The sequence below is a fragment of the Cavia porcellus genome, unplaced genomic scaffold, assembly GCF_034190915.1.
Source record: "Cavia porcellus strain 051 isolate PalLab524CR breed Dunkin Hartley unplaced genomic scaffold, mCavPor4.1 scaffold_14, whole genome shotgun sequence".
Classification (NCBI taxonomy): Eukaryota; Metazoa; Chordata; class Mammalia; order Rodentia; family Caviidae; genus Cavia; species Cavia porcellus.
In genome coordinates, this window is record NW_026947497.1 from 10,722,775 (window position 1) to 10,735,183 (window position 12,409).

Consider the following 12,409-nt stretch of genomic DNA (forward strand, 5'->3'; position numbering starts at 1 on the left):
CATTTAGACACATGCCTCATTCTGAAAATGTGTAAGGCTGCAAACCTCCACGGTCACTGGGAAATTCCTCCCATGGCATCGTGGGCAGAACAAGATTTTGAAGTTAGAACTGGGCTCCAACTCTGACTTGGCTACTTACACACAGATTTATGAGGCTGAAATAAGAGACAATCTAGAATGTGATCTGTGACTAAATTGTATTTATTCCATTTTAGCATCCATAAAATATTTTAATTAAAAATATTTTAAATTGCATCTGCATAACTGATTTAAACTTTTTGCAGAATCCATTGGTTTTTAAATCCCTCACTATCTGACTTGATTTCCCCTTATTTTAGTTCTGTTCCTTTTATTTTTTTTTCCCTTGCAAAAATAGTTGTCTCATCTAATAAACTAAATTCTAGAGAAGGCTAATGGGCAGAACTGTGAGATGGTCCCAAGACTCCTGATCCCAGAGTGCATACCCCTTAAACTCTGTCCAGGGTAGCCTGGAGCTTTGTAGATGATATAGCACCCTGGTCTAGTGATATGCAGTGACCAAGGTAATGGACCGGTTGTTTCCTATGTGTTTATGTGACTCTGTTTTGATAGTTTAGCAAAAAAAAAAAAAAAAAAAAGTCTCTTGCTGTCCTTGATCCTGCAGGAGGGAGCTTCTGTATTATGAGTCATATGCAGGACACTTCGGTGGCCTCCAGTAAGTGAGGGCAGCCTCCAACTGAAAGAAAAAGAAGCAGGGACCTCAGTCCTAAAACCACAGCAATCTGAATTTGCCAGTGACCACCTAGTCCAGAAAGACCTCGAGCTCCAGAGGAGAACACAGCCTTGGGGGATAAATCAATGCCAAAATTAGAATTAAACATATCCACTGACTCCTGATTGGTACAGCACATTGCTAAATGACCACTAGAAAATTTCCTGCCATCTCTGCTGAGAGTAGACTTACTTGCACGAAATTTAAGTGTACCAAGCTCATCACCACTGAAGTTCCACAGATCAAATCCATCTCATAGCTTGTGGCACAAATCCCAAGCTTAGTTCCCACTTTCTCTGACTGATTGAATCTAAATGGGAAAACATTTTTCCTCTATACAAGAAGGGATAAAAGGATATGGAGGAAGAAAAGTTTGTTTTTCAGGGGCCCAGAGACACGCGAGGAGTTATTCTAAAGGTGTAGTCATGCTGAGAAAGCTGCTCTCTTACCCCTTAGGAGCATTCATGAAATTACTCAAAAATCCAGCATGGGGTCTCTTGCTTGCTGGCATGCACGAAGCACTAAGTGGAAGGTAATTAGTGCACCGTTGTGCAAAGATGAGAGTGGCATCACAAGAGATCCCAAGGGAAGGCTGGCATCCTGCACACTCAGTGCAGCGTGCCTTGGAGAACCTGCCTGGGAATGTTCTGCTGCTGATATCTACTTCTTTGGAACAGAAACTAAAGAAAAAAGCATACTGGTTATCAGTAAAGTTCTTCATGAATCACAACCAGGAGAAGGAAGACTTGACAGCAGCATCAGCATCAGAAAGCTCTCACCTCTTCCGTAAGTCTCTTGTTGTTTGTTTGTTTATTTGTTTGTTTGGGTTTGTTTTTTGTTTGTGTGTGTGTGTGATAAGTGAAGATCAGAATGAAAAGCAGAGTTGCATACATGCAGTCTCTGCATGCACTGCTGCAGGAAAGGTCCACGCTCCGTGCCACCCTGTGTCATCCTCTCCTGACAGTCCAGATCACCTTCAACCCCTAAAACTAGGCCAGTATTTCAGGGTGCCAACTTAGCACCCCCAAAAATACTACCTAACAGGTTTCTGAGACATTCTAAGTTCAGAGCCCTGAACAAAAAGTTCCTTGGAATTCTTTCTATCAAAACCCACTCAGAGGGGAGGTTTATCTGAAACAGTGTTTTTGCCTGGTCCAAGGAAAGATGGATGAACTAAAATCTACCCGCAGTTGTCATTAATGATCCACATAAATCACTGCAATTGTGGCTGCTTCACTGTCACTTCAATGACAGGACAATAAAAGGCATTCTGCTAAAATGAGAGATGACAAATATACTGATGCTGATTTTAATCATAAATAACATGAACATATTCAGTAGGTGATAGACAGATTATTGATGTTTAGGTTAAGAATTCCTTTTCTGAAATGATTGAGACCCTCTGGATTTTGAATATTCTCACACAAATCTAAACATGAAATTTATGCTTCATTTATACCTAAATAGTCTAAAGGTAATTTTAGTAGTTTTAGTGTCCCTTCATTTTGATTATGACCCAGGTGTGGTATTTTCCACTTGTGTATATTGCTGCTTCAAAAGTTTTGTCTTTTGGAGGCGATCAGCTTTCAATTTTTAAATTAGGAGTGTTCCATCAATATCTGTGTTAATGTGGTAATGCTGACTCAATTAACAGGGTGATTAGAGAAATTTTAACCTTTATGAGAAAGTAGTATACTACAAACTATATTGTGTTCTAGGTAGTTCATTACCAAACAGGCTTTCGTCAGACTATCCAGAATACTACCTTTCACAGCAAGGATTTAATGTTTCTGTAGCTTGTGCTAAGTATGCAGAAAATTAGCCATGCATTTGAAGTAGAATTGGGGTACTGAAGTCTGTCCAGATACCACATATACAGTTCAGAACCTCCTTTGCTCTGAATCATCCTCCACTGACCTGGGTCCCTCTTTAATGTACACAGTGGGTAAACAGAAAAAGCTTCATGCATACAGAATTAGTAGATATCATCTCTGTTTTACTGTTTTTAGGCCTTTGAATTTGGCATCAGCAAAGAGCATAGGATTTTTTTTCTTATGTAAGAAACCCGAAGTATAAATAAATTAAACAGCAAAATAAAAAAATAATAGGAAACAGGGAAAGAGGTCTTATGCAAATGGAAGGAGGAAGATAAAAGGACATAAAAAGAATTAAAATGTGTTATGTACATACCCCAACTCCTCACAACGACTGTATCCATTATGTACTGCAAAAATGTACTAATAAAATAAAAATTAAACAAAAATAATGGCTAAAATTCTATCATGTTCACACTATCCACTCACACTAGGTATTAGAGCTATTCTCAATTAGACTGAACACAGGAAAGGGTACATCCAAAGAGAATGATGGGTTATGTACTTGTGAAAACCTCCAAAAGTCAGAAGATAAACATCCTGTTCTTAGGAAGACGCGGGCTCTCAGCAATGCAGGTGAGCCTGTGGCAGGAGATGTTTGCCGGCTAATTGTTGCCTAGGCTCTGGTCTCAGTACATTACAACTCAAGAGACTGAAGTCACTTGCAAATAAGAGTCTAATACCCCACTGATGAAGTCTAAAGTTACAGGAACATTTTGTCACAATTTTGTAAAATAAGGGCAAAGAGAGAAAGCAAGAAAAGAGAGAAGACAGAGGAGAGGTGAGGCCAGGAGAGGCAAGAAGTGAAGCCTGAATTGAAGACCATCAGTCTTGGCGTCGATCCTGGGTGCATTTGTGAAGGAGGGACCAGCGGGCTGTGAGCGGTGGCGAGGAGGTCACTGGCACAGGATGAGGGACAGGTCTCTCCGCCCCCTTCTGTTTACAGGGTCACTAGAGCCATGCATTTCCTTGAGACATACAGCTTCTCTGAAAAATTAAAAAGCACTAATGCTACTTAAAGAAATAAAGAAAGCTTAAGGGAATGATTTCTAAAAAATAGAATTTTGAAACTAGCAAAACTAAAGTGATAGATTTGATGGCAGTTTTCACACAGGACACACACAAACCTCTCGGTGCTCTAAAAAGAATCTTGAAAGAAACTCTTTTACAATAATTATAGCAGTACTTTAGGATCCAAAATCAAAGTTTCCATAGAGCTAATATTTACTACAGGGATATTTGAAGATTTTCAAATTTCAAGTGATGTAAGTCAATATTATCCACAGAATGAATTATTTTTTATTCATAGACTCAAAATTATTAGAACTGAAAATTTCCTGAATTTGTTATACAACTATCGCTTTTCAATTTTAGAAAGTGTTCGCTCTTCATTTGGCAGATGAAGCAACTGAGACTCAAGTATCTGAAATGGAAACTAATAAAAACATGGAACTCAAGATCCACACCTAAAATTAAACTATTATATATCTACCTGTTTGTTGACTATCTGCCTCCTTAGTTCGAATGCCAATTTTGTTTCATTTGCTCACATCTGATACCTGTGCAGGGCCTGCAATATGTTAAGAATTTCATAAATATTCATTCAAAAAGCAATCAATTTGCAATGGATGTGGCAGCACTCTCCTGTAATCCCGGTACTCCAGAGGCTGAGGCAGGAGGATTGCTGTGGATTTGAGGCCAGCCGTGTCTACATAATGAGTTCAAGGACAGCCTGGAATATATAGTGTGTCTTTATCTCAAACAAAAAAAAAATCAACTTAAAAATCCATAAATATACATAATACATGTATTTACTTGATAAACTGCATTCATTTAATACAGGGGAAATTTGCAAAAATTCTACCCCAATATCTTCTGTTTGGTACTTCTTCTAGCGCTCCTCTGATAGGCGAGCTCTCTGTGTTTTCTAAAACATCGATAGAGAACTTTAAACCTCAAAGCATTACATTGAAGGCCTAAGAAACATCTCAGTATTTCAACATTCCTTATGATAATTCTGGAAAAGGGTTCATTTTTTAAAATAAATAACCCCTGAAGCAGGTATTTATTTAATATACCCAGTGATTGCTCCAGGAAGTTTCTCTTGTCAAATTTTCCTACACTGAGGCCAATCGAAAAATAATATGAACCAGACTTATACTACCACTAGACCTGTAAGATAAAGCAGGATCCAGTGAGAAAATGGGAACAACTACAGAAATCTAGTAGAAATAAAAAAATGCAAGCATGAAGACCAGACAGAAATTTAATGGAATATGGATGCAGGGAAAGCATTTAATTAAAAAATAAAATAAAACTCCAGCATCCTCTTCCACAAAAGCACAGCCCTGGCCTCCATGTTTGTGCATTGTTTTTCTATAGCAGTGCCATTCCCATTTGGGTCCATATCAAACACCAAGGCAAAACCAATCCTGAGAACCCACTGCAGATTATATCAAATGTAGTGGGCTGCATATTAAAAACAAACAAGAAAACAAAACTTCAAAATTCATAGTGGCCATCTGTTTCGGTTTTCTGAATACTTTTTCTATGATACAGCAGGTAAAAGGTAGAATCAGATAAAGGAAACCAGCTGCCATGGAAAACTTTGAAAGACTGCACAGTTTTTCTCTTAATATAGCACTGATATTAGCGTATCAGTTATTCTGAATAAACAGACTTGGTTTTAAAAAGAAATCAGTTATACATTTTTTATTAAGTGATCCACCTGCACTATCATTTCATCTCCAGCCATTAATACATGAAGGAGAATATTATAAATTCTTAACTTTATAGAAACTCTAAATGGCCATCTACTGACATGTAAGTAATGTAATGACATATAATAAAGATATTATTTTCTTTATTTTTTAAATTTTTAAATTCTTTAAATTTTAAATTTTTTATTTTGAAGAGATTCAAAACAAATAAAACAATAAAGTCAAACAAAACAATGAAAGTGACACAGGATTTTAAAACAAGATAATAGGAAATAAAAATGGCTACCATAATACATCTTGTTACCTTCAAAATAGCCGTCCAGATCATCAGACATAACAAAACTAAACAAAACAAAATAGAATAAAACCAAACCAAACAACACAATGAAAATGATACAGGCATTCAAAACAAGACAGTAGGACATTAACAATGGCTACCAGAGTGCATCTTGTTATCTTAAAAATAGCTGTCCAGACAACAAGACATGGGCATGTAAAGTTAACCAAATAATACAAGAACCAAGTTGAAATGTCCAGAGTGTAACCTCTAATTTCTGTTATATCTGTGTCTCCTGAACCTGTTCCCTGTGGACTGGAGCTCTCCGATTGTATTTTCTCCTTTGTCTTGACTTTGTCCTGTGTTTCTCCCCATCAGCCCATTGCTGCATCCTGGATGCTTCCTGCATTGGCTGCCAGACCGTTGATGTAGGGGATTGGCTTGGGGACCTGGGTTCCTCTGATCCAGGGTTCCCAGAATGGTGGAGAGGCATGGGAAAGTGGTTCACTGATGTTCCCTTGATGGTGGCGGGGTCTTGAGGTGTCACTTCTTCTCCAAGCCCGCGCAGGGCTCTAAGCCATTTCTTTCTAATGCATTGACCATTACATTTCCAAAGTCCTGAGATGGCCAACAGACCCTAGGACTTCTCTTTAAGTCCTATTTAAAACCAGCAACTACAACAAACTGCTGGCCTTGATTCAGGGCCACATAAAGACACTCTTTAAATTTGCCACTTACAATGGCAGTAGACTGACATCTCATGAATTAACTTCTCTCATTTTCCCATTTGGAATGCTCATAATGACAGAAATGACATTTTCAGAATTATTGAGGAATTTCTACAAACAAAGGGGTTGGTCTATCTCAATGGGGACCTTCTTATCTGACTGAAATACAGTGTTTCTCGCCGTTCTTTTCCTGTGGATTCAGAGTTCTCAGGATAGTATCTCTGCTCCAGAGCACACCGGACCCATCCTGTCATATAAAATCCACATTTAAAGACTCATGCAACTTTTGGCGCACTCCACAGCCTTTCATGTCACGGTAAGGAAACAAAGTCACAGGCCTGGCCATCTGGCCTGGTCTTTGTGTCCAGGTTGATTTTGCAATGACTTCAGAATGCCTTCCATCTTGATGATAACGAGTCTATTTCCCTGGCCAAGTGGTTCTAAGCAACCTTCAAGTCCACTCTAAACTCAACTACCCACAACCAGACTGAAACCCCTGTTTTTGTCACCGACTCATAACCTCTACCTCCAAAAGCACCCCCCTGGTGACCCAGCATTCTCCCCAGAACTGCTCCACCTTCCAGCTACTGGATGAGCCTCTCCCCACCAAAATGCCAAGACTTGCACAGTTACAGAAAAGTTACAGAAAAGGTTAAATTCATAGCATCAAATTTTTCTAAAGATCATAATTGAATTTATTCTAAAACTTAAAAAATTTAGACTATGAAACCAACACTAGAATTAAAATCAGCAAACTAGTTATGGCTATGAATTCAATCTTTTCTGCAAGTTCTGTAACATCCATTCACCAGTCTGTTGACATTCCCCTCACAGTTCTCAGCAAGAATTCTCCTTCCTTCAGTTTTTATTGTACAAATATACAATTCTTGCCATACTTGAACACCTTCCAGACTCTGATTTTCCATTTCACCCATTTCCTAACATCTCAAACACAGAAGTGAACCCACACTGCTAAAAAGACCTGATTCCTGTCAAAGGTAAAGAAAGTTTGTGTTGGAGAAAAGGTAGCCTCTTTAACAAATGGTGCCAGGAAGGCTGGATATTTACACAAAGAATAATGAAACTAGATCTTTTACTCTTACACTGTATAAAAACCAACTCAAAATCAAAGATCTAAAGCCCTAAAATCCTGAAACTGCTAGAAGAAAACAGACAAGAAACACCAGGCAAAGACTTCTGACACAGGATTCTAGTAACTCAGGGAACAAGAACAGAAATTAACAAATGGAATTACACCATATTAAAAAGCTCTAGTGTAGCACAGGAAACAATGAACAGAATAAAGAGACAGTATACAGAGTGGGAAAAATCTTTGTCAGATACTTATCCACAGAGAATAAGTACCCAAGAGATATTTTAAAGTATTCAAGACACAGCACCAAGGAGAAAGATCAATCAATAGGTAGGCAAATGAACCGAACAGATACTTCTCAAAAGAAGTACTAACAGATAATAATTCAGTGAAAAACTATGTTCCACATCATTAGCCCTCAGAGAAATGCAAATCAAAACTACTCAGATGCATTCTAGCCCAGCCAGAAAGGCCACCGTCAGGAACACAGAAAAGAGTAAATTCTAGAGAGGACACAAGGAAAGGGAACCTTTACACACTGTTGGTGGGAATTTCAATTATTATAGCTAATATGGAAATCAGAATGGAGGTTCCTCAAAAAATTGAAAACAGAACTACTATATGAACTAGGTACATTATTTCTTGGTTTATATGAAAGAATTAAACTTCACATACTGTGGAAATACATGCCATGTGCGTTGTGACATAATTCATAACAGCCAAGTTATGGAATCAGCCTAGATGCCTATAAATGGATTAACAGATAAAGAAAATGTGTTACATACACATAAGAAAGTTCTATTCAACGTAAAGAACAAAGTCATGTCATTTGCAAGAAAATGTATGTACATGGAGATCATCATGTTAAATGAAATAAACCAGACTCAGAAAGACAAGGTTTTGTCTTATATATACAGTCTAGGGATAAAAATATGACATGAAAGTATAAAAGGGCCTATCAGATACAAGGAAAGGGTTTGGGAAAGGTAAGAAAGGGTAATGGGGTACGTATGATCGAACTATGCACATAGGTGGATTCCCTGGTTTTTGAGATTTTTTTGCTTTTTTGGGCGGGGGGGGGGGTTGTTTTGTTTTGTGTCATTTGGCACCAGGGATCAAACTCCCAATCTCGAGCTTGCCAAGCAAGCACTTACGCCACTGAGCTAAATCCCCAGCCTATGATCAAACTATGATATATGCATTCCGAATATGGCACAGTGAATCTTATTATTCTAAATAATCAATATGCATTATTAAAAATGTGCCAGTTTTTCTAAAGATCATAATTGAATTTATTCTAAAACTTAAAAAGTTTAGACTATGAAACCAACACTAGAATTAAAATCAGTAAACTGGTTATGGCTATGAATTCAATCTTTGCTGTAACTCTGCTATGAATTTAACCTTTTCTGTAACTCTGCAAGTTTTATGGTTAAATCTGAGGCCTAAACTTCAGCACAATTGGCTCTCTGTTTGCAGGTGTACCTGTCTTTCCACACTGCTCTGTAAACCTTCTTATCTTCTCAGTGCATCCTAAATTGGTAGTTAACTGATTTGAACTTGCTTTTTCTTTGTGAAGCTTCTAAAACATGTAATAAACAAAACGCTTCCACAATTATTAAAGTATACCTCGCCCTATATATTTGAAATGCTAGACTGCTGCACACACCAAATCCTCTCATTGCCTCTCTGTTTCATCTTTCTCTCCTGATTGCTGCCAACAACACAAATGTTCAGCCATGTAGTGAGGCTCAAAGGACATGTAAAAATAGATTTCACATGTAGAACTAAAATAATGAGGAAAATATTCTATAATACAAGTAAAAGAGATTTTTAAAAGACTTCCCTGGGCCCTGACCACTCGCGGGTTGAATTCCAGTACATAGGGAAGCCTTAGAACTTCACTCCCAGGCAGTAAGACCATGCCCGGTGTCTGAAATCACCAGAGGACACATGGAATCACCGTGAGCCCAACTGGCCCACACCCAGCGAGCTCCAAGGGGCAAGCAGTTGCCAGCAGTCTGCCCCAGGAGCCAAGTGGGCCAGATGATTCCCAATGCACCGAGGAAGTTTTGAAACATCACTCAAAACCCGGAAATAGGTGTGACTCCAGCAGGCACTGAGGATCACCACAATGCCCTGGGACCTTGGCCCACGCCCAGTGGACTCCAGACCCAGGACATCTGCTGGCTCCTCAGGGACACTCCTACCTCCTGGACCTAATACTGCTGTTGATCTTCAGCTCCCACCCTTTCTCCCAGAACCTTGGGGTACAGCACATTAACTATGCTAGCTTGAAGGGAGATTCAGTAAGTGCCTCTCCCAAACAGAAGATCTCAGCAGACTGCAATCAGTGTGGTGAGTATGCCCCTAAAATAGAGGTGTACAGTGGGTAGATAGGGCCAGCAGCAAAGCTCCCTCCAACTAACTGTAAGACCTTGGTGAGTCCAGCAAGAGAGTGAGTAAACCCTTCCTGCACACAGAAAACATCAGGCAGGGTGAGGAGTGTGCCAATAAGGACTCCCCCAACTTGGAGAAAATCAAAAGGGCTTATGAGACACACAGGCACACAATAGTGACACAGCTGACACAAACACTATAGACAGGGAAATTTGGTGAGCTGAAATAACCTGAAGATAAAGTAATAGCAGGAACTAAAAGTTGACCTACATCAATTCTACTAGGCTTGTCAGCCCAGGAAGAATATAGGACTCACCCATCAGGCCCTGCAGGGGGAAGTCAGGTGACTGGCCCACCTCTTCATTGTGGGACCCAGCAACTGGAAAAACATCAACCTCACATTAGGACCCCAAGATACACACTACCAACAGTTGACACTAGTGGGATTGAAGGACCAAATATTAACTCGAAAGGGGAAAATGGCAAAACAAAAAAGCAAAATGCAATCTCAAACATCTAGTCCACCAGGAGCAAGTACAGGAGACACTGAAGTAGAGGACTTCAAAAGTAACACAACGGAAATCTCTGAAAAGATAGCGAGTGAAATAAAAAAAAAAAAAAAACTCTATGGGCTACAGAGGAAATCAAATTAGAAGCAATCTCCCATGTAAAGATAGAAGTAACCACTTTAGTAAAGGAGTTGCTGAGCACAGCTAAAGAAGAAATAGAAAAAAAGTACAGGAGCATGGGAAACTAATTGAAACCTTGAATGAAAAATATAGAAAACAAGCAGAATTCATGAAACAAACTCAGAGACATCCAAGAAACAAAAAATTCAGTTCAGAGCTAGAAAAACCATTTAAATGAAGCAGAGGATAGGACTTCTGACCTTGAGAACAGGATTGCAATTAGCGATCATGAAAGGCTAGAACTTTTCAAAATCACAAGGCAGCATGAAATGACAGTCCAGTAGCTTCAAGATGATGCCAAGAGCAACAATATAAGATACAAGAGTCAATGCAAATGACATACCTAAAATATTCACAGAAGTAATAGCAGAAAATTCCCCAAACACGGAGAAAATCTGATACGCAGATAAGTGAGGCATACAGAATGCCAAACAGTCACAACCAACATAAATCTACACCCAGACATATAATAAATAAATCTCAGACATACAGCATAAAAACAGAATACTAAAAGCTATTAGAGAAAAGACACAACTCACCTATCAAGGAAAGCCCAGTAGAATCACAGCAGATTTTTCAGCACAAACCCTCAAGTCAAGATAAGCTTGGAGTGAGGTATTTCAAGCCCTGAAAGAAAACAACTTTCAATACAAACTGATGTACCCAGAAAAACTTTCATTCAAATTTAATGGAGAGACAAGATGCTTCCATGCCAAAGGACAACTGAGGAGATGATTCACATCCACCAAACCAACCCTAGAGAGAGTATTGAAAGACATACTAGATAAAGACAAAATGACCACAATCTCCAGAACAACAACAGAAAGAAACCACTAGGTAGGATAAGCAATTAAACAATGGAGAAAAGCAGAAATCAAACAACTGGAACATGACACGGCAAAGTCAAGCCAGTACATATAAGTGATACCCATAAATGTAATTGGGTATTCAATTCACCTACCAAAAGAAATAGGTTGACAGGATGGATCAAGAAACAAGATCCCACAATATGCTGTAAACAAGAAACACATCTGATTCAAAAGGAAACTCAGATTAAAAGTCAAAGGATAGAAAACAATATTCCATGCAATAGGAACCCAAAATAAAGCAGAGGTAACTATTCTATTTGCACACAATGTGAACTTCAAACCTAAAATGATTAAAAGAGATAAAGAAGGTCACTACATACTCATTATTGGAAAAATTCAAGAGGAAGAACTAACAATTATAAATATATATGCACCAAATACAGGAGCACCCAACTATATAAGACAGATACTAATGGACATGAAAAACCAAATACACAAGAACACAATTATAACAGGGAACCTTAACAGCCCATTGTCACAAGGAGATAGATCAACTAGACAAAAAGTCAGCAAAGAAATAATGGAACTGAATCATACCTGCAAGCAATTGGACTCGGTAGATGTTTACAGTGTTCCATCCAACCACATCAGAATACACATTCTTCTCAGCTGTGCATAGGACATTCTCCAAAATAGACCGTATATTATCCCATAAAACATTATTAAGTACCTGCAAAGGTATTGAAATTATCCCAAGTGTAATGTCTGACCATAGCACACTGAAACTGGAAATTAATGGCAAAAGAAATTGCAAAACCTGCATAAATACATGGAAATTGAATAGCAACCTTTTGAACAACCAGTGGACTACAGATGAAATTAAAGAAGAAATAAAGCAATACCTAAAATTCAATGAAAATGCAGAAACAACATACTGTAACCTGTGGGATGCAATGAAAGCAGTCTTAAGAGGGAAATGTATAGCTATAGATTGTCATATCAAGAAAACAGAACGAGCACAAATAACCTAATGCTTCATCTCAAGCTTCTAGAAAAAGAAGAGCAAGT

General features: G+C 38.5%; 1 non-coding gene across 1 annotated transcript; it reads right to left on the bottom strand.

The window, feature by feature from the left end:
* Nucleotides 1-6,197: 6,197 nt before the first annotated feature.
* LOC111756283 (small nucleolar RNA SNORA2/SNORA34 family) lies at nucleotides 6,198-6,330 on the bottom strand. The gene has a single exon (XR_002790778.1). It is a non-coding gene; the product is annotated as a small nucleolar RNA SNORA2/SNORA34 family (small nucleolar RNA).
* Nucleotides 6,331-12,409: the final 6,079 nt, after the last annotated feature.